Source organism: Falco peregrinus, chromosome 4 (genome assembly GCF_023634155.1).
Source record: "Falco peregrinus isolate bFalPer1 chromosome 4, bFalPer1.pri, whole genome shotgun sequence".
NCBI lineage: Eukaryota > Metazoa > Chordata > Aves > Falconiformes > Falconidae > Falco > Falco peregrinus.
The window spans coordinates 11579807-11606224 of record NC_073724.1 but is presented as its reverse complement, the minus strand read 5'-3'; the positions used below and the strand labels follow the sequence as shown (position 1 = coordinate 11606224).

General features: G+C 38.9%; 1 protein-coding gene across 3 annotated transcripts in view; it reads right to left on the bottom strand.

The window, feature by feature from the left end:
- Positions 1–26418, bottom strand: part of GBE1 (1,4-alpha-glucan branching enzyme 1) — a 167210-nt gene that overhangs the window by 138606 nt on the left and 2186 nt on the right. The window contains exon 1 of one of the 3 annotated variants that reach the window (XM_055801427.1): positions 17145–17161. The exons of the other annotated variants lie outside the window; for them this stretch is intronic. The gene's annotated coding sequence lies outside the window, so the exon portion shown is untranslated. Of the gene's footprint in view, positions 1–17144; positions 17162–26418 lie in introns of those variants that run through there. 3 annotated transcript variants of the gene reach the window in all.

Below are 26418 nucleotides of genomic sequence, written 5' to 3'. Positions count from 1 at the left end.
AAAGACAGTAGCTGATAAAGAGGCTTTTGCTGCCAAAAGTATGTGGGACAAAATACCACTCTCAATGCCCGTTGAGGAGCGTGGCATACTGCAGGCCTTACTTCAGTAACTCTGATTTATTACTTTAATTTGAAATTGTGTTCTCGTTAAACATTCAGGTTTTCATACTGCCAAAACACACTAGAATATATAATACTGAACATTAATCACATTCTCAGGTAAGCCACAGGAACAGTATCATTATTAATTTGTTTGCAATAGCGACAATAGAGTCAAAATTTCATCTGGTTTACTAGTCCATTTTTACTTTAAGTACACAAATTTTTCTTGTTATGCAGTACTATTTAACAGGAAACTGTAAGGTAGATTTCCCCCCTGTATGAAAAGCAGTTTATTTTTCCTCTTAGAAGCATGTAGTTATTAGTGGAACCTTCCAAAACAGTTTCTACTCATATTAACATACACTTCAAAACACCTTAACCTGGAAACAATTCACTCAAATGTTTTATTTATCAGAATTTTTTTTAATGAAGCTCCAAATAAAAGCGTATCAATTCCCATTTGATTCCACGGCCAACTATTTCTAACAGACTATCTTTGTATTAATAGATATCAAGGTCTAGTTGGAGGAAAGTCAATGGTTATCACAGCACCAGTACAAAGCTGGAATTGAAACACAAACTAAAAGCAGTAGCTACGAAGAGCCTTCAGGGGAAAAAAACCCACAGAATTTCTTAAAAAGAATTGTGACATGCCTTTTGGTGGGGAAATGTTATTACCTCTTGCAGGTCTTCTAACCTGGAAGTGTCAGTCAGTATCATTTCTATAGCAATTATCTGTGTGGTGAGATGCAAGTCCGCACACTTCCTATGGGTTGTAAAAGCTCTGACCTAGTGACAAGATAGTGTGGACTTAAGTAACTAATAAATTTTGTTTCAGTTGTTTAAATAAATCTGATTTGAATTCTGTGGATGGTGAGGTGTTTTTAGTAGCCTGCCACAGCAGTAAACATAAGCAGTCATCTCTTTCTTTTCAAATTTGGATTTCAAGTCTACTGCATGAGTTTGGCTTCCATGTTCTTAGTAATGTTGCAAGTAACATTAACTGGCGTAAATGAAGCTCAACACAATGCCAAGAAAGACTTACCTTTCTAAATAAACACCCAAGAAGTTAAGAATCAAAAGTTTAGTTGTCTACCAAACGGGAAAAAGCTTTTAATTCAGAAGCCACTTCTGATTATTTCAAATAAAACACCATATATTCCTCCCTACCCTTTGCCACCCAACCCACTTTAGCAGGCACATTACATAGTTATTATTGAATTGTTATTTGAATTTCCTAACAGAAAACCGCACAGCTGCTCTAGGCACAACTTCATGTTAATTTCCACAACTCCTACTTTACCTCCCCTTAAAATATGTTCCAGAAATTAAAAACAAAGTCTTGATTTAATGGATCAGATCAATAGCTTATATATTCAAGCAGTTCGCTATTTGAAAGTTACATTAGAAAGTTAAATAAAATCTTGTCATCCCCTGATAACCATCAAACTAACAAAAATCCCCCTTGCTACAAGGCTGCTTCCTTGTCAAATCTGAACAGAATTAAATGGATAGCCATCTTAAGAGGCTGCCAAAAAGTTGGCTAGAGAAGTACCCACAGCAACACCCGGCTGCTTTACTACCCCATCAGACCTTGCTCCCTGTAACAGTATTCCTCTCACCCTAGTGTGACTCAAAACCTACAGTATTCCACCCAATTAAATAACTCCGTAATTCCTATTAGTTTAGCCTCAATTTTAGGATGTGCATGTATTCATACACTACTTAAAAAAAGGTGGTTGGTTTTCCCTATTTTGCACACAAATAATACTCCCAATGTAGGTTTCTTCCTGGTCTTCAAGTACTTGTCACCAATTTTGGATTACATCTCTGTTATTTTACTGAGAACAAAGAAAATTTCATAGTGGTCCCATACTGGTTCAAGAAAGAAAAGCATGTGTGAAGTTTCTACATATAAAGAATAGATAGAAAAACCAGTACTAAACACAGGATGGGAAAGAAAGGTATACTTTCGCTTTTGCTGCTGACCACTGTGCCAGTTTTGACCAATCTTCACTGGTTTGATCAGGGAGTGTTTTGTTTTCTATTTAGGCTCAGTAGATGTATGGAGCTATTCACACAGACCACACATTCAACTCACCAAGCACACCTGGTCTGCTAGCTGGGTTCCCTGTAATGCCAAAGAAGAAAAGCAGCCCTTTCAGAAGACAGTTTTAGGGAAGAAAATCTTACCTCCGGGGAGTGGAAAACAGGATCTGGAGGGATTTGAGGGTGGCAGCAGGAACACCACTGAGCTACTTTTCCTTCTACATTATCATACCAGCTTCAGATGCCTTAGCAGAAGCACCGCATTGGCTTCACAGCACAAGCTTATCTAAATTTAATTCTTAACTGCTTTCACTGCAGACAGGACCAACAAGGAAAGCCAACCACTCTTAAACATTTATACAGTCCACAATGCAAAGCGTTTATAATTTAGTATCAACATACTAGAAGTATAATTAGAATTTGTGTCCTTAACAAATGTCTGCTCAAATAGTCCCAGGCAATCAAGTCTATTCCCACAGAAGACGAGCAAGCAAAAATCATGCACTGCTGTTGCCTGCTGCTGTGAATAACTGTATACAACAGCTTACTTCACTTAACGGCCAAACATTTTCAAGGTGCCGTCTAAAAGCTGCTCTCTTTCCAGACTTCAGTAAGAGTGAGTATAAAGTTAAGAAATACGAGTTATTAATCAATTTGTACCATAATCCAGAAAAGAGAAGCATGATCTTCAATCTCTCAGTAATTATTTTGAATATTCAAGTGTCTTTAGAAAACAGAAGATTTCAGATTTACATAGCTCAGCCGTTCTTCTGAAACATTAAGCTACTGTATCTACAGATCTTTAATCTGACTAAAACTGTATTAATTGCTGCATACCAAAAACATATTAAGCACTTAACTGCAGAAAGAGCACTACTTGGCAGTTGTTGGATTCACCTCAACCACATACCCACCTCATACGATTTAAGCTCATAAACACGTATGACAAAGCTTCCAAGACACCTGCCTTCCGATGGGATTGTAGCTGTATTTGCTGTTAGCGAGGAAACCCAATAATCATGCAAGTCACCATTACTTTGCAGCTTCCAAGCATGTTAATCTCTTATCTATAATAAGACTCATCTGTCACATTAGAAAGCTTATGATTCAAGGTTTGAATTGATGTGCCTAAAGAACATTGTAAACAAAAGAGAGGGGGGAGTATTATCTTACACTGCATTACTATGTAGGACTCATAGGTCACCTACCATAAATGACTCAAGACTTGGTGAGACAGTGAGGTGTACATCAGAATGTTAAATATATGAAGTGGTGAGGTAACCTGAGACACCACAGAAAGCCACTCGCCACAATTCAGGGGATTATGTAGAAGGTGGAAGCAAAATCCCACAAACAGAAAGCCTGGTATTGCCAGCTTTAGTCATCCTGATATGCTGCACACCCGAGTGCAATCACAATCTTCCTCTTATAAAATACTATTGGGAAAGCTTCAGAGATCATGGAATACTAGCATCTGGCTACTACCAGGAGGTAAGAAATACAAGAAGAACAAGCTATCTACTAGGTAGAGAAAATCCTGGTTTTACCAATTCAGATTCATCTGGCCTGCTTAAGACTCTATATGCACCCTCTAAAACAACTACTAAAGTTAAGAGAAGTCTCCCATACCAGATTTTCACATAAACTTTATTTACACAGAACCTTTTGTATACAAAATTAATACTACCAGGCATTCATTTGCTTCAGATGGATAAATTTAAAACAGCAAAAAGGTCAAGCTATATTGGATAGGATTTCCCTTTTTCATGAATTGCCACCCTCGCTAGGACATTCCTATGACTATTTAGCATGTTTTTTTCCTCTTTATAGAAGAATTTAGACAATTTACACTTGCTGACCTGCTTGAAAATTTGTATTTTAAAGTACCTCTCTCTTTTTAAAGTACAAAATAGAAAAAGGAGTGTAGTATACTCTTGACTGAAAAAAAATGTAAATACATACCAGATTATCTACAAATCTGGATGTTTACATTAGGTATATACCATCCTTCTTTCTCCTCTCTCCCACCTGAAACACATACAACAGAACATAAAAGTAATAATGTCTTTTATTGGAACTAAGCCTAGAAAAACACTGCTAGCTCCAATTGTCAGCCTGGAGAGCTGCCAAAGTAAAGCCTACAAACTGAAGCCAAGCAGGACAACAGGTTAGTCCCAAAGCCTCCGTCGGCACAGCCTCCTTATTTGAGGTCAACTTGATACACACCAACACAAGGGAATAACAAAGGAAAACCATGAGCCAACAACTTTAGGAATTCACAGTCTGTCAGGAAATTAACCTCTTCATTTATGAACTATGCATCAAGAATAAAGCTGGCAAAGACTTCTGAGGCATCATGGAAGAAAAAAATAGTTAGGTATGTAACAAATTAACGTGTTTATTTTTTTCATCACAATATATTCATTACATCAGAGTAGCTTGGATATTTATTAGTCCATAAATAAATCTATAATCTGTGAATTGTATATATTGCCTCCAACATTCCATATTTTAACAACAACTTCTTCTCGAGAGCCTGAACTCATGTTCAGCTTCTACAAGGCTACACGTACGTTAGCATCTATAGGTGTAATCTCCTGTTCTTTCCCTCCTAACACACACAGTTTGCATGCTGCCAGTTAAAAGCCTTTTTCAGTTGTCATCTGAATTAGTACAAGATGAAAGATTTCAGTGTAAAACATATGCAAAAATTGACAGAGGGGGTGCCAATTAGATAGAAGAAAAAAAAAAAAATTTGCTTAGGACGAGCACCCCAGAGAGGGTGCAGAATCTTCTCTGTAGGTTTGACACCCAAGAAAGCAAAATCCTGAACAATCCAGTCCCAATTCAACACCGACCTGGTTCTAAGCAGGAGGCTGGGTCACAGAGCATTCAGAGGTCCCCCCAACCAGAACTGCTCTGTGAATATTTAGCACTTTACACTTACTGAAGTTATCCAGTTCTGCTTAAGAAAAAACAAAGAACATGGCAAGATATATAAAAACAATGCAGATAATGACAGAAACACTACAAGCCAAATGCCAAAGCATTCTAACATAACTTAGATTACTGGCAATCACATACACCTCCCCTAAGCTTGCATTAAGTTTTCTTTGTATATCTATGCACATAGATAAAGGAATTCCACAGTGCTAAAACAGACAAAAAACATGGACAAAGCAGCCCAGCTGCTACCTTGAAACAAGTTTTGCTATTGCTGTTAGGCAATTTTTCCTTAAATACCTTATTCACATGTAAGTTTTTGCCATGTAAATTTAAAATCAGTTAAAGTAGCTACTGACATGTGTAAGCTGAACTTTTATCTGTTTTTGTTACATTTTTACATTACATATTACATTGTTACATTTTGTTACATTTACCTGTAAAATGTTACAATAACCACATATTCACAAGGAACTGATAGACCTAGTTATGTCTATTTTCGTTCCTTACATACAAGTTCTATAATTGCATAGTAAACACTATATATGTATTTGTGTGTATACACATACAATGTTTACTTTATAGATCTATAGCTATGGTAGTGTTTCAAAGCATTCTGGAAATGTGAACCAATTTAATATGCACATGAAATCCAGAGTTCCTAGCACCAAAGTATAAAACATTTTGGGTGGGGGATTATGGATGCAAGTTTGTATTCATACTGGACATTATCCAATAATATAGATTATTTTTTTTCTTCTTCCTTCTGAACCTTTTTAACCACATGGTGCAATTTTTGAGTCTTTCTTCCCAGGTAATTAACGAGAACAAAAGACAATCCATATCCCTGAGTATTCTGCAATAGAGGGGGCCAAACCTTCAGGAAAGGTAATGCTACCATGTCTCCTTCCTGAACTGAAGCATAGAACTGCTGTTCAACAGTGTTTTATCTCTACGGAAAAGGGATGCCTTATTTTCTATCTCACCAAAATCAGCAGGAATGCAAAGCTACCACATCTTATGTACCTTGATGATGATGATGAGCAATCCCCCTGTAATTGCAACTGTCAGCCTCTCTTTTATGCTACCAATGGGATTTCTAACATAAAATTGTGGCAATATATGACTTACAAAACCTAGGACCTTACCCTACACTTCAGCCAGATTTTGGTAACTTTAAATCAAGTTCATCAGCCTTAAAACTTGAAAATCAGTGCTTTAAAATCCTGAATAATCAATGGGGCAGAGGGGAAGTCCTTTACAAAGGACAACAAGTCTTCAGGATAGAAAATAACTTAATTCTAACTTTTTAAGTCAGCCACAATGTTCTTTGAGGCCTTTGAAAAGGTATTCATTACTGTTTGGGGCAGTTCCGTTCAACATGTTTGTCTTCTTTCGCAGGCCTCCCTTAAGACAGAACAGCATACTTCTACACCACCAGGGAGGGAACCGGAGGACAGTTTGACTCACTGCAGTGTGATGGCTACAATTATTTTAATGCCCACGTATTACACAGTCTCTCATGCAGCAAAGGGCTGCAACTATGCATCTCCCTCATTTTAAGATCTCTTGAAAGAGGCCTGGATTCTTATAGTCCATCATTCATTTACTCCAAGAAAAAAAATCTTAATTATTATCACATTTTTCTAAGATGAGCATTTAGTGCCTTTAAGAATGTGCATGCTAAATGAACTATATTTCAAACGTTAAGCCACAGACCATCAGCAGGTGCACTGTTTGACAAAGTTTACAGATACCTTTGTTCAGAAAGCCCTGGTGTTTATTTATTGGAATAAGCCATTCCAATGCATTATGTCACACAATACACTTGCATTTGGTTATGACAAAAAGCTTTCAGCAACAGATCAGAGAGGTAAGAGATTCCCATAGAAAGTCCCTTCTCACTACCAGTCCTTTAGCAGATGTCAGATACATAAATGCAGGCCAGAACCATGGCCTCTTTCTCAAACCCAAAAAATCACACAGCTGGCACAGTTAAGTTTCACGTCCCACATGGAGTCACAGTAGCAAGAAAAGCTCATTCAAGCTTACCAACACATGAGTTAGAGGTGCTGTATCATCTAAGTGTGAGGAGAAGAATAATAAGCAAGTTTCAGGTCTAAACTGAACATACGTTCTTCTTTCCCCTTATATGCAGTGTACATACAGCTGAATAAAAAAAAAAAAATTCCACTTGCCACATGACTTCTTGAGAGAAACTTTGTAAGATTATCAATTGTTCCTAATTAAGTGTAACGTTTCAGATTGCTTACTGAGAAGAATCTGCAATTAAAACAAAATGTTGAAGGCACATCAGTATATGTAACAAACAGCATGAACAAAGACTGATTTGGACAGTATTAAAGAACTCAAATTGGTAATTCATCACTCTTCTGTAGTACTAAAGAGCTGCTAGAATTGCACTGCATTTACATTACACTTTCATTTTAGGGAGCTCGCATCTATAAGCCAACACAGTAGGATTTCAACTTCCATACATTGTATAACACTGTTCTGTTAAGACCCTTTAACAGCATACAGGACCCAGCCAGCAGAGTCTACTTCCCCACCAGCCCTCCCGTTCAGCTCTTCTGCAGCACAGGCCCCTGGCACTTCCTAGCTCCAGAGCAAGTGCCAAGCACAGGCCCACAGCCAGGACCTCACTTGCTCTTTGCCCACAACCTTCCCTTTTAGCACGACCTTTCCCCTCCCCTTCTTCACCTCAGTTTGGAGCAAAGACAGGCTTTAAACTCCCCAAGCAACAGGGTTACTTTTCTCCATATAGTTCTCAAAACAAGCACAAGTGTCCATGATACATAATTCTATGAATCTCACCAAACAGCTTACACATAACCAAGATTAGAAACAAACAAAACCAAAACAACCACCAAAAAAAACCCCAAAAAACCTAAATGAAATCCATTCTGTTAAAACTTTAAGGTAGCATGAAGGTAAAGGCTGTTCTCTCATTCACTCATTATTTACATATTAAGTTATTAGGCAAAACAGGTAAGCAGTTCCAAAATAAGTATTTTGGCAAAGGCAGATGCCTATTAACATGATTGGCAGTGAACATGACATGCAACTTTTTATTAAAACAAACAGAATGCAAGGCTTACGCTTTTAAAACTGAATCTTGTCACATTAGTGGTCAACTTGCTCTTTCTAGATAAAATTTCAGCACCAGGCAACCTCCATATTTGCCTTAAGAATAAATTCAGAGTAGCAACTAGTTGTTAGTGTTCTGGGTCTGTTTGGGTGTGGCTTTGGTTTGTTGGTGGGGTTTTTTTGGGGGGTGGAGGGTGGTGGTGGGGTGGGGGTGGTGAAAGCAACAGAAACTAACCCAGCTTGCTTAATTATTAATTTCCTTTTCGGTTTGTTCTCTCAGAAACAGAAATACTATTAGAAGTAAATTTAATTTGCACCCAGGACAGCTATTCTGAAGACCATTCAGTGAACTGCAAAGATTGCCAACATAAAGAGTCAAAAAAATCCTCACTGCTTGGACAGTTCACAGAGAGATTCAAAGAGAGAAATTCAGATAAACCCATTCCCCAAAAAAGTCACAATGCACATGCACACAAGCAGTGCCCCTCCCCATGAAATCCATGAATAGCATACCTTGGACACAACTGAAGAGCCAAATTCATTTAATTGCATTAACAACATTGAAGACTGAAGAACAAATGCTGCCATAATTTTAGTTTGTGTTTGTAATCTCCGTTATTTGTGACCTGTATGTTCCAATCCCAGCAGCTCCCTACAAACTGCCAACATCCTCTACTCCCTCACCCCCAACAGTTCTCTAAGTTTCAGCAGTATGCAGCATGTTCTGATTAATGTATTGTAATAAAACTGAAATATTAAGTTATATCAATGATACACAATCAGCAATTGGTATGATATAATTTGCTCCAGAAATATTTTTGTTCTGAAAATTTAAAGACACAAGCCGGATGTGCCATAGACATTACAGGTTACAGAAACCACTCAAAAAAAACAGTTCTAGATTACTACCAAGTACATAGGTCTTTGATTATAATTTCCATCTTTCTGAGATCTTTTTCTTCCTTTGTAATTAATGCTCCGGAGGGAATTTCCTCCAGTACCTTATAAGCTGACGTGCTGCAGTTGGCAAAAGAGAGATTTGCTATCAGCCTCAGAATCCCAAAACTCCCTGAAGACTATGAAGTGCCAGCTTGCACACCCACAATACGTGCTATGGATTGTTCCCTGTGTAAAAAATACACAACAAATCCTTACAAGGAAGATGAAAAATGGTTCTGGTGGCAGGAGGAAGCAAGAATAAGGGAATTAATGTGAACAGCAAACCCAAGATGCAATACAGAGTATTTCCTAAGAGCTGAAAACACAAAAAAAAAGTTTGTATATTTTACCCTTTCATACTATTTAGTTAATGTAAGATTCCTCTTGAAATAATCGTGGGGGTTTTGTACTGTCAAAAATTTGCCGTAACACCTTTTTTGTTTGGCTGAGTTTTGGTAAGGTATAAACATTTTCCATAATATAGGGCATCCACTGGAGTCCTGACATGATCATACCCAATAAAAAGCACATCATGAAAGTGAATAAACTATCCTTTTAAGATTTGACAGTTACCTGTATTTCCAGGAATATAACAAATAGCAGTTACTTGATTCCACCTACTAATAGAAATTCCTTAGCAATACCTAATCAGGATATCATAACAGTAAGAATTTGTGAAGAGTCACACTGAAACACACTGTTATTCTACCTGAAGGTTGATAGTCATCCTGCTTACATGCACATGATACAATGACACAATTATTTAAGCTCCCCGCATTTGACCAGCTCTCATCAGCTATCACAGCAGAGCACAAAGGAATGAGCCAGCAGAAGCAATACTCTACCACAAACGTTATTGAGATTCTGTGTGATCTGCAATTACAGTGTCACTGCAATAACCATCATGAAAAGTAACACTACAGGTTGCAATTACAACCTGTTTGTTCCACTCATCTTATAACCACCCTAACTATTATTAAAAAAACTAACCACAAACAACCCCCACACCACACACTTCCCCTTCATAGCTGGAAAATAGAACAGAAAACAGGAAAAGGCTGACACTTCCCAGAAAAAGATGTAATCCAAGGTTTTGTCACAACCTCTAGAGGTGGTCTGCAAATCTTCACTCCATGTTTCCCTTTCCCTCTGCTCTCAAGGTCTCCCTTTTTCTTGGCTCTCGCTCCCATCCACCCTTTTTCTTCTCGTTGAGGCAATGTTGTTTTTTTAAAGTCTCAAAAAAAAGTTACTTAACAAGAATTTAAATCCATATTAGAATAGGCACTGCATGTGTATGTGTAGGAAATTCCACTGGCTTCTAACAAAATTTGCTTTGGCTGTGTTATGAAAAGTAGAAGCAGCAAAGTATATTAGAATCTTGTGGTAGCATACGCAACAGTTACCCTCAACAGGCCACCATCTATCCAGGCTTCCAAGTCAGTAATTTTTGAAACATTAGATTTGAAATCTGACATCCTACACTGCAGACCAGCTTGTTTGCTAGGGATATTTTAGCATCTTTTAATATGTATCTGTCATTCAAATAAGGTCATACCTGTATCTTTTTAAAACCCCTAAAAAATTCAATTTTCATAATCTTGATACCTGAAGTAAAGAATAGAGGAAGCAACAATAAAGCCAACAAAAAACATTGTACTTATATAGTACAATGCACACATATCAAGAAGTACTAGAAGAGAGCACAGTTTTTTCACCAGCTAGCAAGTTTTCTAAATGTGCTCGGGGAGGGAGGAAAAAAAAAAGACATCTGCACAGCCTGGCAAACACTTGGTAAGCAGCTGAGTTACAGACACTTATTTATAGCTAAATAAGCCCTCAAAGCTTCATTTTAACCCCCCCCCCACACACACATACAGTCCATAGTGTCTCATACGGCATGAACAAAAACAATGACACATCCCCCAGCTATACTTCCCACTTTATTCCATATCACAAAGGGACCTTTCCCAAGTTTACCTGTCAAGACCACAATTTTCTCTTTACTTCAGTTTCCTTAGTTTCTTTCATAGTTTACAAGTGGATCAGTTGATGAAAGAGTATCAATAGAAATAAAAGGAGAAAAGAAAATCTTAAGCCAAAGCTTCTAATGTAACAAATGATGCATGCATTGCCAAAATGCATGTACAACACTAGTGCCATCTCTACTGTTTTCTAGATGCCTGTTTACAGCTTACAGACTATTAGATTTTTATACTACTAGGTGAAAGCTCATACCCTACTGATTTTTGAGGTTTCTACAATACCTCTTCTCTTCTGTAGGGGAAAGCAAACCACAGCAGGAATATCACACTGATGAAGAGGAGCGACACCCAGAACACTCTTGACTTTAAATGTTTTTCATGTCCTTCCTTTCTACTTGGATAGACCTATTCATGAAGTCTCAGTCTTGGTTAGCCTATTCTGGACAAAGCTTTATAAAAAGCCAGTAAAGTCATTTACAAGCTGCAGGGGATTGAAGACCTTCTTTGCATGGACATTTGAGAATCAAAAACTTCAGCAAAACAGATTCAGGAAGCTAATCCACTAGAGGCAGATATTAAAAACCGCAACACCCAATACCTCCACAAATAAACCTTTCTGGTTTAAAATAAATAAAAACACTCAGACATATGAAAAAAATTACTGATATATACCACTACAAACTATGAAATACATTACAAAACCAGCCACAAATCACTGTTTATTCCTACTCTTCTGTTACACAGTTTCTCTGCCACAAGAACTGTTGGTGCCTCAACACAACAACAACAAGAAGCAGCTTATCCTCTTTTTTGCTCCTAATCATCACTTATGCTTTTGCATGATCAGGAACATCAAAGCTAGGGTTTGGAGCCATCATAAGAAAATTATATTTGTTTTTGCCATAAGGAAACAGATGTCAGCTTTCAACCACTCCAACAACGTGGTAAACAAGTTGATTTAGTAATTTTAAGGTTTTATGCCATTGTTTCTCTGACACAGTTCTGTTTTACCATCCTGCTCCAACTAGCAGCACTCACAGAGATACCAAAAGTAATGCTACTAAAAAAAAAAAAAAAACATAACCACAAAAACCAAACACATAACAACGCACAGACAGAAAAAAAAAAAAAACCAAACCACAAACCAAAACACAAACATCAAAACACAGTACAAGCAATTTCAGGTCTTTATTTTCCTGTTTCTTCTCAACTAATCATCATGATGGCACTTGATTTATGGAACACCAAAGGCTAAAACATATACCTGTTCAACTCAACAATATGTATGTTTTGTGCTTGTATTAAATACTGTAACAGACATGATGGTAAGCAGCATGTTGTCTGATACCTATCCTAGAGTAATATTGACAGAATGAGTGCCAGAAAAGGTTTCAGAGTCTGAAAGCCTTCTCCCCTCTGACAAATCCCTGGACTTCTTACAGTTCCTGGCAGCCAACCCACACAGCCTGGAAAGATGAACATGAAAAACTTAGGAAACAGAATAAGGCAACAATACAACAAAGAATCTTGACTTTGTCAGAACATCTGTTGTTTTGAACACACAAGGACTGGACAGATAAAACAGTTTGGAAAACATCAAAAAGATACAAAAACCACTGCAGTTTACTGCTGTCCTCAGCACAGACTAAATGTTGTTGCTTCTATTAGACAAGCCTCATCAAGCATTTTAAGAAAACCTATCTGTGAAGGAATCTCAGCGGCATTTTTAGTTACGTATATGCTGCTGAACAAGGGTTAACAATACCAAGAGCAGCCTTTGCAACAAATGACCCACAGTAACTCGTAGAGCCAAATACCCAAAGTCCAATATGTTTCCTTTCAGTGAAGTCCACAAGTTGTAGAAGTGTGGTGTCAAAATTTGTACTTCAGTCAGTGACAGTAACATCTAAAGGACCTACACAGGTGTACCTAGAAGCTGTCTCTGACTTTACAAAATGTGAAGTTTAGTGTTATAAAACCAGGTTTACATTAGAAGTGCTTGTTAATGTATTAGCAAATGCTGCTCTCGAGCAATATCCTTTTTACTGCAAAAGTCCTTAGTGCAGATGCCATTAGACCAAGGAATTCATAACTACAAGGTTTTTTTGGGTTGGAGTGGGCACCACCACCAACCTGTATTATCAAAAGCATGCTCCTGCACCTATAAACTGTATTTACTGTACAATCACTTCTCCAACATTGTATGCTATACTGACAATGTCTTTCTGTGGACTTTCTACTTCAATACCTCTGTTTTTTGGTTTCCCTGCCAAGCAATGCAAAGATCAGCCAACCTACACCCCAGAACTGACCAAGCATTTTTGAGAAAACAGTTATAATTGAACAACTTTAACTGACAGGTACAGGATTTGCAGCAAACTATACTGATCCCGCTACGTAAAGACAAACAAGCTGTTCAAAGGCATATCTGGAAAAGAATCAGATCTTGACAGACTTGGCATTTCCTAGCTCTGCAGGGCCTGGGAGATGTTTCTGTCAAAAGTCATTATGGTCAAGGTGTTCTACAAGGACACTTAATGGACATAATTGCCACTTACAGTTACCTCCATTTTAAGTTGGAAACCACTCAAAGCCAACCATCGCTGTGGCTGAAAGCTCAGTCTGATGCCTACTTTGATGACAATACATTATTTATGATATTAGGGAAGGTGATGCCTTACATCTTGTTCTGCAGTTCAAAGCCCACATCTCAGATGAAGTTTTTGCTTCTGCTATTAAAGAAAGTGTGGGTTTTGTTTCTGTAATTGTTTCTACTATTTACTGTTAAGCAAAAACCCAAATAGCTTGGCCAAAATACACAATGGCTGATAGTCACACTCAAAGACATCAATCGTTATCTTATAATACTCAGTCCATAACTTCATGGTCCAAAAGAGATCCTATTCAGAAGGCAAAGATACTTTAATCCAGTCATTGTTATTGTGCAGTAACAACATTCCTGGTTTACTGGCTGTGCTAAAACAGTTGACATTCAAGCGCTGTTTAGGTCCAAATTTGCTAAATTTTCAAGAGAGAATAATCATTAGGTCTATTCAGGTACCTAACCTTTTAGTAAAGCTTTTCACGTCATTCTCACAATTCTCAAGTTGTAGCTGAAATACATATATCTCCATACACAAATTGACTGTGCTCTTCTTGGTTTTACCAGCTGTGGAACCTACAGACAACTTCTACCAGTTAAAGGTGTCAAGGACTAGGTTAACTTCTGTACTATGAGCACTATTTTTTCATCTGTTATCAGTCCATGGAAAAAGCAGCATACTGCTTTCTTCAGAAAAAGTGCATTTTTGAACAATCAGACCTATAGATTGAGTCTTCTGGTGCTGTTAAGAACTTTATAAGCATGAAGGAACTTGTATTTTTATCATGCAATCAAAAAAAGTTAAGATAAGCAGTTTAAGTTTAAACAATATATGCATGAAACCTGTTGAAACAAATTACACTGGAAGCCTTGCAGAAACATTGTATTTGAGGAGCTGGTGGCATTGAACAGACCCTTATCTGCTCTGTTGGGCCTCATACTTTTGGCCTGAGAAGCCTGAACGTTAGCATCAGTAGCCAGACACTGCACAGGAACCAGCTAGAGTGTCCCATGCCAGTCTGTAAGGGCAAAATTTATGTGAAACTACAGTATTATCACTCTATAGATTGTCTGGTAGGTAACATCTCCAACCTCCCCCAGTTCTTGCCCTCATTCTGCAAACTTCAGCTTTTTATCCATGATCTACCTTAGGAACAGGAAAAAAATACACAATCATAAATTACTCTTTTATACACTGACTTTATAATCCAAGGCCCCTTTTCTAAAAAAAACAAAAACAAAACAACAAAACCCACAACCTCATGGCAGCTAACCCTGAACTTCCAAGGAAAGTTCTGCATACACCTACCATCAAGATCATGTGGCACCTAAAACTGTGAGGGCAGGGGAGGAAGATGAAGAGGTTGTCTACAATTTTGAGGTGGTTTTATTTACATTAATTTACAATGTTTAAGTTTATTAAGATTAATAATAAATAATCAGATTTATGAAGTCATACATTTATTTTAGGATAACAAGAATTAGCTAGAAAAAGATTTTCTGTCCAGAATTTTTTGATGATACAAAGGAAACCCAAAGAAGTTTAGCAAGCAAATCTAAATGCTAACAACTGTTTAGAATTTTCTGTCTGAAAGAACCAATCACTGTAATCACATTCAAATTACATCACAATAGCATTACTATTAAAAAATCTGTTTGCTGCTCTTTTAAAAAAAAAGACTGTTAGGAGCCTGTTTCTTTGGGGTTTTTTTCTTAAATACTTTCCAATTGTTGTAAACAGGACTAAAATAAAGCAGCAATTATTTAAAAAAAGCTTTAAAGTGTTTATAAAATTAAGCATCAAGGAACTTGCTCTTATTAGAAAACTCATATCAAATATGCCATAGACTAAGTCAATGAGTTGCATAAGCCAGTTAAACTTGCGAATGAACCTCAATGGAGGCTGTACATACACATGCTACCTAGAAAGACCTCCGAAAAAAACTCTGTGTGTATATACACTTGTGCATTAAGTACATGAAGTGCAATTAATAAAGATATTTTATGTATTTTCCCCAAAAGCTATAAAGGAAGCTGTACAGCAAAGGAGAAGCTAGATTTCACACTCAAATCAAAAACTTTTACACCACTGAAAGCTAAGATGCAACTACCTACCTTGAATTTTGCACAAAGAAACAGCTACCTAATGTTCATCAAGTGACATCATCTCCACACAGCCCAGGTACAAGCCTTTCTTTAAAAATCTTCAAGGATCCCCTCTTCTTCCCCCTGCCCCTCCCCCCCCCCCTTCTTTTTATTGGGGATGGAGGGGGCTAAGGGGGAGGGGAAAAAAACCACAACCCTTTCTGATACTGTCACCTGTATGAAAACGCTACCTTAAGGCAGCAATGCCTGTTTCAATTTGCTTTCTTCAAGAAAGGGAAAAAGCCACTTGAACAACAGTTCATAGCTAAATGCTGTTTTGCTAGTCTGCTGTCTCTCTCCCATCCCTTTGGAGTTTGCCAATGAAAACATTATTTTTCTACTGGTGCTACATCCTGAAATTAGTTCAGTATCTCACAAGTACCTGCTGTTGTTCAAAACAACTGCTAGCCAGTGGCAAGAAAGTAGCCGAGAGCTGAACAAAGAAGGAAGCACAGGGGCAAAGAGGCTAGCACCCTAACTGAAAAAAAACGGGCAAGCAGATATGACTATTTAGCTTCCTAAAGACCAGACAAAAGGGACAAGATAGTACAGCCATCATACTACTTGCAAGATGAAAAATTCAAAATTATTGCTACACTGGTTATTTTTTTAAGCTATATTTTTCTAAACCACTTCCTCTTCAAGTGAGAATGAAAAATTTACAGAACACATCTGATCCCTACTGAAAGAAAGGGAAATGAAACACCTTTCCCAACTGACTATGCTTCACTGGAAAACTTCATATACATGTTCATAGAGTCCATGCCACTGGTAATATGACAGTACTGGACACATACTATTTACTCCATCTATTGAACTTGAAAGATAAGATAATCCATGAGCTTTCCAAAGATCAAGTAAAAGTTTGGGAGTACATGGAACTGAGAGAGAGGATGCTTGTTCAGACAGTAGATTTGAGTCACCTGGCTCATTCAGCATGCCAGTTTTACCCTGTTCTCCACTACTTTAACATTTTCATAAAAAAAAACAACAACAACAAAAAAAAAAGATGCAGTCTAAACAGACCCTGAAGTTGTAAAGCATGTCTTTTTTTTTTTTTTTTTTTCAGCTATGTTCCCTCCTTTCTTCCAAAGCCAGGGTTTTCCCCCATTTCTCTCATATTTTTTCTAGGGACAGTAAGGCAGTGGAGGGTGGCAATTGCAGAAGGGTGGGACTAAGATGATGTAACATCAGATGGTAAATCCAAGCAAAATACGAACTGAGGAAGTATCTAGGAACTGAGAAAAAAAGCTTTTATTTGCATTAAGTTCTTACCTTTATGTACAAAGTATACAGACTGTGATATTTCCATCAGTTCTTCCTAATTTTTGCTTCTCAAAAAAGGTGGATTTTAGCTTTAACCTTTGGAAAGTCCCTTCACCAGCTCCTGTCCCAACCCACTGCATCTACTATTTCACAAATGCTTCTATGTGGAGTCATTGCTACTGTTTGCGTAACAATACAAAGCTATTGTGCAAGTATTTACAACCGGCATGCTACCCAAATTTTCTCTGAAAAGTTGGCACACCAAAGCAGTATGCAGCACTTCATATTTCTATTACACTTTAACAATTTCCTAGAGGAGTGGCATTTGGCAGGAAGGACTGTTTATGTAGGACAAATTAAATCTTGCTGAAAGTGATCAAAGATTCATAATTTCAAAATGAGCTGCATAAGTCTTGGAATGGAAAGAACTAATTAACTTACGGCTTACCAACCCCTGTCAAACCAGAAACATTTATACTGTGGGTATTTACCACAGCAGGTATCAAACAATTATGTTAACAGTAAGACTTGCCTGCATAAACAGGGATGTCCAAGGGCATTTTAGACAGTGTAAAATACCCAAATTATCTGCTTAAGCCTAGCACATATAACAGAATTTAATAAACTTTTTTTTTTTTTTTTTTTTGCTGGGATAGCAGGTACAGTACAATCAGGTTGCCCCCTAAAGCTGCTAAAATGACCTGCTGACTCCTATGTTTATGCAACAAACTCATTCTAGATGGGCTATTTCCAAACAGCTGTGGTAGTGCAGTGTGTTTTCATTTAAAACAGAGTAACTCAGCATGATTTTAAGAGGAGTCTTTCAGATTATTCCCCCTTGGCCCTCCCACCTTTCCTCCAAAGCATCTTATCAAATGTTTATACATCCAATAGCTTAGATCTCATGATGTCATCACACTCACATGTGACCATAGGGAATACCTGGAGGCACACATCCTGCACATGCATGTACCCTGCCTATCAGTGTCACACTAGAAAAAAAGAGTGCCCTCAAAGCATAAGTCTGACTCCACACACACCGCTGGCATAGAGTTCAGCAACCATATAATGCATTGTTTTGTCAAAAAAAATCTCCACACAAACTGTAATAAAACTACCTACATCTATTTGTGATCAGCACTAGAAGTTTATTGTCCACTTGTCCCAATACAATGCCTCCTAAAGGGCCTTCTCTATCAGCTCCCTCTTGAAAAGGATGAGTGCAAATGAAGGTCAGACACTAAACATTGCCCAATAACAGCAAAATAAATCTCCTCCAGTCGCAAATCTTTGCAATGTTATTTAACTACGCTTTGAGATCAGCAAAGTCTGTCTGTGTATGTTAGCTTACCCACATTTCTATAAGCCTTTTCTTGACCAAAAAGGTAGGGGGTTGTTTGGTTTTGAGTGGGAGGAATTAAAGAAGAAACACTCATCAAATTGAAGTCCACACTCTCATGAGGTAATACTTTAGTAGGATTTCTCCACTTTTCTACTCCTACCATAAAGGACATCATCCTTACTTCAGTGTCTCATACCAGCATCACCTGGAAGTGAGAGGACCCAGAGGTCCAACCTCCCTTTAAGAACTGTGGAACACACAAATGGAGACAAATCACTTAATGAACACAAGACTAGTTCAAGTAACCAGGGCTGAAACTCACATTTTCTATGCCATGAACTATACACTTAGAAGTTAATTTTGTGTGACCCAGCATCACTCAATTCCTTTTGCAGATCTAGGCTACTTGTTTCTTTTAACTTAGCATAACCTTTTAGCAGTGGTACCCCTACATTGCAGAGAGTAGGTCCACCCTTACTGGAATGTCATGCCCCACTGAAATTATTTTCTCTCCCTATCACTAAGCTCAAGGGTGGACATGCTAGCACAAAGCCAGGCAACACAAAAAAACAGAACAGCAAGGATATGAAGGAACCACAAGCATATTATGCCTGGGCAACAGCTCCAAAGAAAAAAGGAGGGCGTCAAATAGAAAGCATTAGAGCTACCACTACCTTCAAGTAATATCAGTCAACAGAATCAGAGCTGCATGATTAAAGAAACTGTCAGTAAGGCTTGGTTTTGGTTTTGTGTTTTGGTGGTTCTGTTTGGGGTGTTTTTTTGTTTTTTGTTTTGGGTTGGTTTTTTTTTTTTTTTTTGGGGGGGGGGGGGGGTTATAAGTATACCAAGAGATAGGTTAAAATAAATGTAGCATTAGAAATATCCAGATTAACAGAACAGTTTCAAGATGTTCACATAAGTGAACTGCTTTGCCTGGGTCATTAGACAGATCTTCAGATATCTACTCCAAGAGCTCAAGGGCCTACACTAGAATTGAATCACAACAACTGCCCAGGTAACGCTCATTGGTAAGGTGCTTCCAACAGCAACATGAGGCAAAACAGACTGTTCTGTGCAGCTTGGAGGCCTGTTCTTCACAGCACAGCCAGGAATCGCCACTAATAACCGGCCTTCAACGTGTTAACATGAGGTGCTCTAAGAATGTCAAATAAATTGTCAGGTACTTGGGGAAGAAGCAACCATACTATAGCTAAAACCTTTTTTTTTTTTGCAGAATAATGTTTTCTTCCAGAGGAAAACTCATATTTTAAACATTTTAAATACAAAAATCTGATCTTGTCGCACTTGACACACTGCCTTAAGACATTATATTCTTTTTAAGTTAATGAAGCAGAGTTTCAGAACTACAAAGTAAACTGAAGCATGAATGAGAGGTTTTAGATCTCTGACACTGCACAAGTGAAAAGGAGCTTCTTTTGTAGAAGCCAGAAGATGAAGGAGCAGCTACAATTAGAAGGCATAGTGGGAGTTAATAGAAGGTAACAGGGAGACTGAGAGGCAAGAGTAGTGTGTATACATAAATAGTGAAACTGAACAGGGGAAGAAAAGCATCTTCATGCAATAGGATGCTGACTTAAGACAATCCTCCACAACAAGAACACCTTCTTTACAGCTTAGAAGTATTAAAGAAACACACACAATTACTTGAATTTAAAGTATTCAGCAAGACAAAGCTTTTCCTCACTATTATAGTGAGACAGTAATTAGATTCCTGGTCACATAATCTATTTTTTAAAAATTCCGGGCAAATTCTCAGAGCCCATTCAACATTCTCAGACATGCTAACACTGTGTAATAGAGCTGAGGGGGCCTCCACTCAGCTTTTCAAAGAGTACTTAGCATGAATACATACAGAGGCAACTGCCTGGCTAACAAAAAGCAATTACCTGCATCCTAATACTTCCCTGCCTTTTTGTAAAGCTAGCAGCTATTAAGACAATTGCCAACTTGAATCTTTCAATGAGGACTATGACCAGATACACATATACTACATGCACACTGTCCTATGTAACTACTTCCTCACAGACTTAAAGTTATCAGTGATGCAGTCAGCTGTGCTTGTCAGGGTTACTAATCCCAATGCACAAGAGCACACCAGACAACTATAATGCAGAAGCATATATCCCATTAAACTGATAGGTATTGGTTTCTATAGGGCTCTTAAAATCATTCTGAGTAGTCCAGCAGAAGTCAATGCCATCAAAAAAAAAAAAAAAAAAGGAAAAAAAAGAAGAATACAGCAGTGTATGACATTGTTTTTCGTGAACATTCAGTTTCACATGCCCAATACAGCAGCCTGTATGAGGCAGAAAAGGAAAATCCTGTTTTTCTAAGTTAGAATCATGGCTCCCTACACAGATGACACACAGTAGTTGTGTTAATTCTGTGACAGATCTTACTCCAGCCTTTCCCACTTCCTGTCATCATCTAAAACTGGGATTCCACCTGGGTCACTCTTCAACTTTCATTCCCAAACTTGCCAGACCCCAATAGCTGCCTTCCTACTTAGTCTTACTGAACCCAACTCAACACCTTTCAATTTCAATACCTCAGTCAAGTACCCACAACTGTGCACCTCTTAAAATAAGAAGAGGGGAAAAAAAAAAAAAAAAAGCAGAACCATCAAAAAGCAAAAAGCTGCAGTAATGTGATATTACGTAGACACGAACAGAAAAATGGCAAGTACTTCCCTTTTGTAAGAGTGGAGGGGTCTAAGAACACTACCAGGAACCTATGAAATAACTGACAGACATCTTTTTAATTCATCTAGCTACAAAAGCTACAGAGTAGATGTTCCTGTCTTCTCAACCAAAAACTCACCAAAACTTCAGAAGAAATGGGACATCCTCTCTCTCCCTCAACCCATACCGACAACCAAGAACTATGGCCAGTATTCTGCCTAGCTGAACAAATCAGTGTCCTGTTTGAAGGTTTAATCAAGATAAATACTGAAGCTGTGCACTGGTACATTTTCACCTATTTACTCTATAAATTGAACAGGTGAAAAAGAAAAGCTTTCACTGAGTATTGTGTAGTCAGTACATTACAGAGGCAGTTGCAGAGGCTGGTAAAATATAATAAGCCACGCATGTTGTTATAGCAGAAAATTCTAATGGGCAGCACTTTCTAACACCAGTTTGTAACTCCATAAAATGCAATTACACCGCAGGCATTAATGGTTTTAATTGAACCAATTATGTTCTAAGAGGTAAAAGACTAAAAATACATACTAAATTATACAAAGTCTTTAGCCTAAATAACACTTGGGAGTTAACAAAATACTTGCGCGAAAACGTTATCACAGATGGTCAAACAGTGTAGCACAGTGATACCCTATGCAAACACTCATCACTTGTGGGTTTTTTTCTTTGTTTGTTTGAAGTAGATTCTTATTTTAAGCTCTGAATAGTGTGTGTTTGGGTCAAGGCTGAATGGTTCACTATATATACACTGGAAGGATGTAGCCCCTCACCAAAGAAAATACCACACAGACACTCAGGGTCAAATTGAGGTATTCAGAGAAAGAAAAAAAATACCAATTTCTGTTTTCCCCATGAGTACCGTTTGCAACAATATGCCTATGCATGACAAAGAACGGAAGAGGGAATGTGACCAGACATCTCCTTCTTCCCACTTGTCACGCATTTAACTATGGTAGTCCATACTCCATGCTTAGAACTTAACTAGGTCCTGCCATTTAATTTTAGGCATGACTTCTTTAGAGAAACACTTTGTTCCCACCAGAGCACCCATTCAGTGTTTCTCAAAGATTAAAAAAAAAAAAGAAAAAAAAAAAAAACAATGGAAGAAAGTGAACTGTGTAAAGCAGGAAGCTCAAACTTCACAAGATGTTAAAGGAGACAGTCTTTGAAACCAAAAGGAAAATTTTTAGAACTTGAGGCAACATCATGATTCATTCCATCATTAATCTGGTAATTCTTAAATTGAATCACAGTAATTACACTACACTGGAGAACCCAGGCTGATGTTTAACATCCCCCTCTGGCCAAAATAAAGAAAAATAAAAGAATGTGCAAAGATCTCAGTATTAGGCATTCTGCCATGTAGACATGGTCACTGTCCCTGGGGTGAAGTGGCACAGCACAGGGTAGGAGAGGTGGGTGTGAACTTCAGCGAGGTAGGCCTGCACCTGCTCAAGGCAGAGGCAAGTAAGGACAAGCTAAAGCCTCTGTAGAAAGCCAGCTTCTTGTTCCTGGTCTGTCTTCTACTACCTCTGGCACATAAGGTAGGGTCAGAGAAAGCTGAGTTTCTGGGGACTAGAGATGAAAAAGCTAACACGAGGGGGCATGGGTTGTTGATCTCCACTTACAGTCTTAAGCTATCTAAAGAGACAGGTAATGGAGGGACAGTGCCCAGAGCAAAGAATGAGCCAGGCTCTCCTCCAAGGCACACGGCAAAAAAAGAGCAGAAGTAACAGATGAAGTTGCAGCAAGGGCAGTTATAGTATTAAAAAAGAAATTTGCACCATGATAGTAGCCAAACCAGGGAGAAACTGCCAAAGGAGGCTGTGGAAGCGCATTCTCAGAGACCTAGCACAACCCAACAAACCCCTGGGCAACTCAATCCAACACCAGAAATGGCCCTGCTTTGAGTGTGAGAATCCATCGTAATCAAGTTGACTGTGCATCCTACAAGAGTCATGTATAAACAGCCATAAAATTTTCCACTAGCAATAATCTGGCTGTACTAACACAGTGCTATGGATAAAACTGCAGCCAGGCTCAAGCTCAAAGGGTGAGTTAACAACATGCCGATGTCACTGCCAAGAACAGACCCTAAATCTTTCATTCCCCCTCCCTTTTACAGAAGAACATACCGTTACTAAGCAAGACAAAGGAAGGACTAATTTTATGTTTCTGCACAAGGCACAGTATAATGATGTCAACAGACAAATGTTTAAAAAGCTTTGTTTCTCAAGCATTCTTAATCCTCTGGTCAAAATCCCCGATTTTTATTTCTCTAGGCAATACATGGTATGATAGCTATAAGCTACAAAATTCCTATCAGTCCTTAAATATTTTCTTTAATATTAAAGGAAGGTAAAGATCACTGCAAATTATTAAGAAGGAATTTAGACTACTACCGAAAAAGTACCCATACACACCGTATTTGATTAAGTTTGTTTTACTCCTTTCCCAAAGCTTCCTAATCCAAGCAAGTAAAACACTTTTGATGCTACAGGGTGCCAGGCACAACAGCTGCCTCGTGTCCCCTTCACCAGGAACACCTCAACCTTCTGAACTGACAGACCACCTGTATCTTTGTTGTTTAAACTATCCCAATGGCAAAAAATGCCACTGGACAGGCGTATCAGGAACAACGTTAGATAGAGAAAACCAGCCAGTGGTATCAGAAGAGATTACTTGTTCAGCAGTTGAGTGGCATCACTTCTATCCAGTTTTCCTACTCTACAAGAGTAAATGAATTGCTAATACTAAGTATGTATTAAGAATTAGTCCTTCTGCCCTGCCCATGATAAGGCCATGGCAAACAGTTGACAGCTAATACATAGGTTTGCTTAACAGCACATATTCCTGGTTCCTTCATCACAGCCTTTCCTACACTATATGTGGGATACACCTGATCCATTGGGTTACTTAATGACGGGCCCCACAAATGCATGATCAAGTTCATGCATTTACAATAATTATTACCTTTCTAGAGGCATACGAGTTTACTGCCAGTAGGATTTAAGATTAGTAGCTGCAACTTCACTCTGTACGTACACTTGAAGCTCCAAAGGTAAATATATTTACATGTATTTCTGCTTCTAGACAGCTTGCCAGGTTTTTCTGCTTTGTACTTTTTCTTCAAGGATTAGTTATGCAAGTGTCATATCATTATGTAACTGTATTAATCATGGAATTGTTTAAGCTGGAAAAGACCTACGAGCAAATCCAACCATATCCACATAGCATTCAACTCAGACTGCTTTCATTTTTAACTACCATCTCAAAAAGGGGCCAGGAAAGACACACAACAGAGGATCAGACAAGTGGACCACATTCATACAATGACCAGTTAAACACATCATGATCCTTCAGCCTAGGACAAAGATCACCTAGCTCCACACTGCTCAGGATTTCACAGACACAGTGAACAAAGTTGTGCAGGGCTGCTGACCGCCTCCTCCAGTACAAGAATTAAAAAAAAAAAAAGCAAAACCCATATACTAGAGACCCCAGAGAACTGGCTCTTCACACATGCAGCAACGAGGCTGCAAAACTCCTTTCTCCTGGGCACTCCTGATGCAAGACCTCTAGACAAAAATGCACCTCAAGCTATTAAATACAGATTGAATCACAATTCATGGAAGCTAGGATGAGCACTGCATGGATACACCAACAGGTATTTCCCTATGCTTATACTCCTCCTCCTTGGCACTCTCTACCATCCACAGGATAAAAGACAGGACAGGCTTGTTGTTTGGGCGTAGAATAAGACATTCAGTTTATCACAGGTTGTCACAAAAGTTTTCCTTCAAACTACCTAACAGTATACACGGTTCCACAGTATTCTATGTTAATTAACCAGTTTGAGGTTCAGAAGCCAGGAAGGGACAAGATACAAACAGGATCATCTGAACTTCTGTGGTCAAGATGGATGAACCTCATAAGTACACAAAAGTTTTGCAAACTCACTGTGTTCAGCACAGCTGTACTATCCTCAGAAATACAAACACCATCATCCAGTACCCTCAGGGTACTCAGCCCCCTGAGCTGGAAGTCTGAGACAAGGAGCAGAATGAAGTCCCCATATTCCAGAAGGAAACAGTTAGTGGCCTGCTGCTCCACTTGGACACTCACAAGTCTACAGGACCAGATGGGATCCACACGAGGGTACTGAGGGAGCTGGTGAAGGAGCTCACCAAGCCACTCCCCATCATTTATCAACAGTCCTGGCTAACTGGGGAGGTCCCAGCAGACTGGAGGTTAGCCAATGGGAAGTGCATCTACAAGGAGGAGGATTCGGGAAACTACAGGCCTGTCAGCCTGACCTAAGTGCCAGGAAAAGTTATGGAACTGATTACCCTGAGTGCCATCATATCAGGCCCAGCCAGCATGGGTTTATGAAAGGCAAGTCCTGCTTGACAAACATGATCTCCTTCTGCAAAAAGACGACCCACCCAGTGGGCAAAGGAAAGGCTGTGGATGCTTTTCTACCTGGACTTCAGTAAAGCCTTTGACATGGTCTCCCACAACATTCTCCTGAATAAACCGTCTGCTCAGGGCTTGGATGGGTGTACTCCACACTGGGTAAAAAGCTGGCTGGATGGCCAAGTCCAAAGAGCAGTGGTGAATGGAGTTACATCCAGCTGGTGGCCGGTCATAAGTAGCACCCCCAGGGCTCAGAGCTGGGGCCAGTTCTGTTTAATATCTCTATTGATGATCTGGACAAGGAGATTGAGTGCACCCTCAGTTTGCAGATGACACCAAGTTTGGTGGCGCAGTGTTGATATCCTTGAGGGCAGGAGGCTCTGCAGAGGGATCTGGACAGGCTGGACTGATGGGCCGAGGCCAACTGTATGAGGTTCAACAAGGCTCAGTGCTGGGTCCTGCACCTGGGTCATAATCACCCTACCCAATGCTATGAGCTTTGGGCAGAGCAGCTGGAAAGCTGCCTGGAGGAAAAGGACCTGGGAATGCTGGCTGAACATAAGCCAGCAGTGTGCCCAGGTGGCCAAGAAGGCCAACAGCACCCTGGCTTTTATCTGAAACATTGTGGCCAGCAGGACAAAGGAAATTATTACTCCCCTGCACTCAGCACTGGTGAGGCTGCACCTTGAACACTGTGTTCAGTTTTGGGCCCCTCACTAGAAGAGGGATGTAGAAGTGCTGGAGCATGTCCCAAGAATGCTTTGCAGGTTCTGGTGAAGGATCTAGATTACAAGTCTTAGGA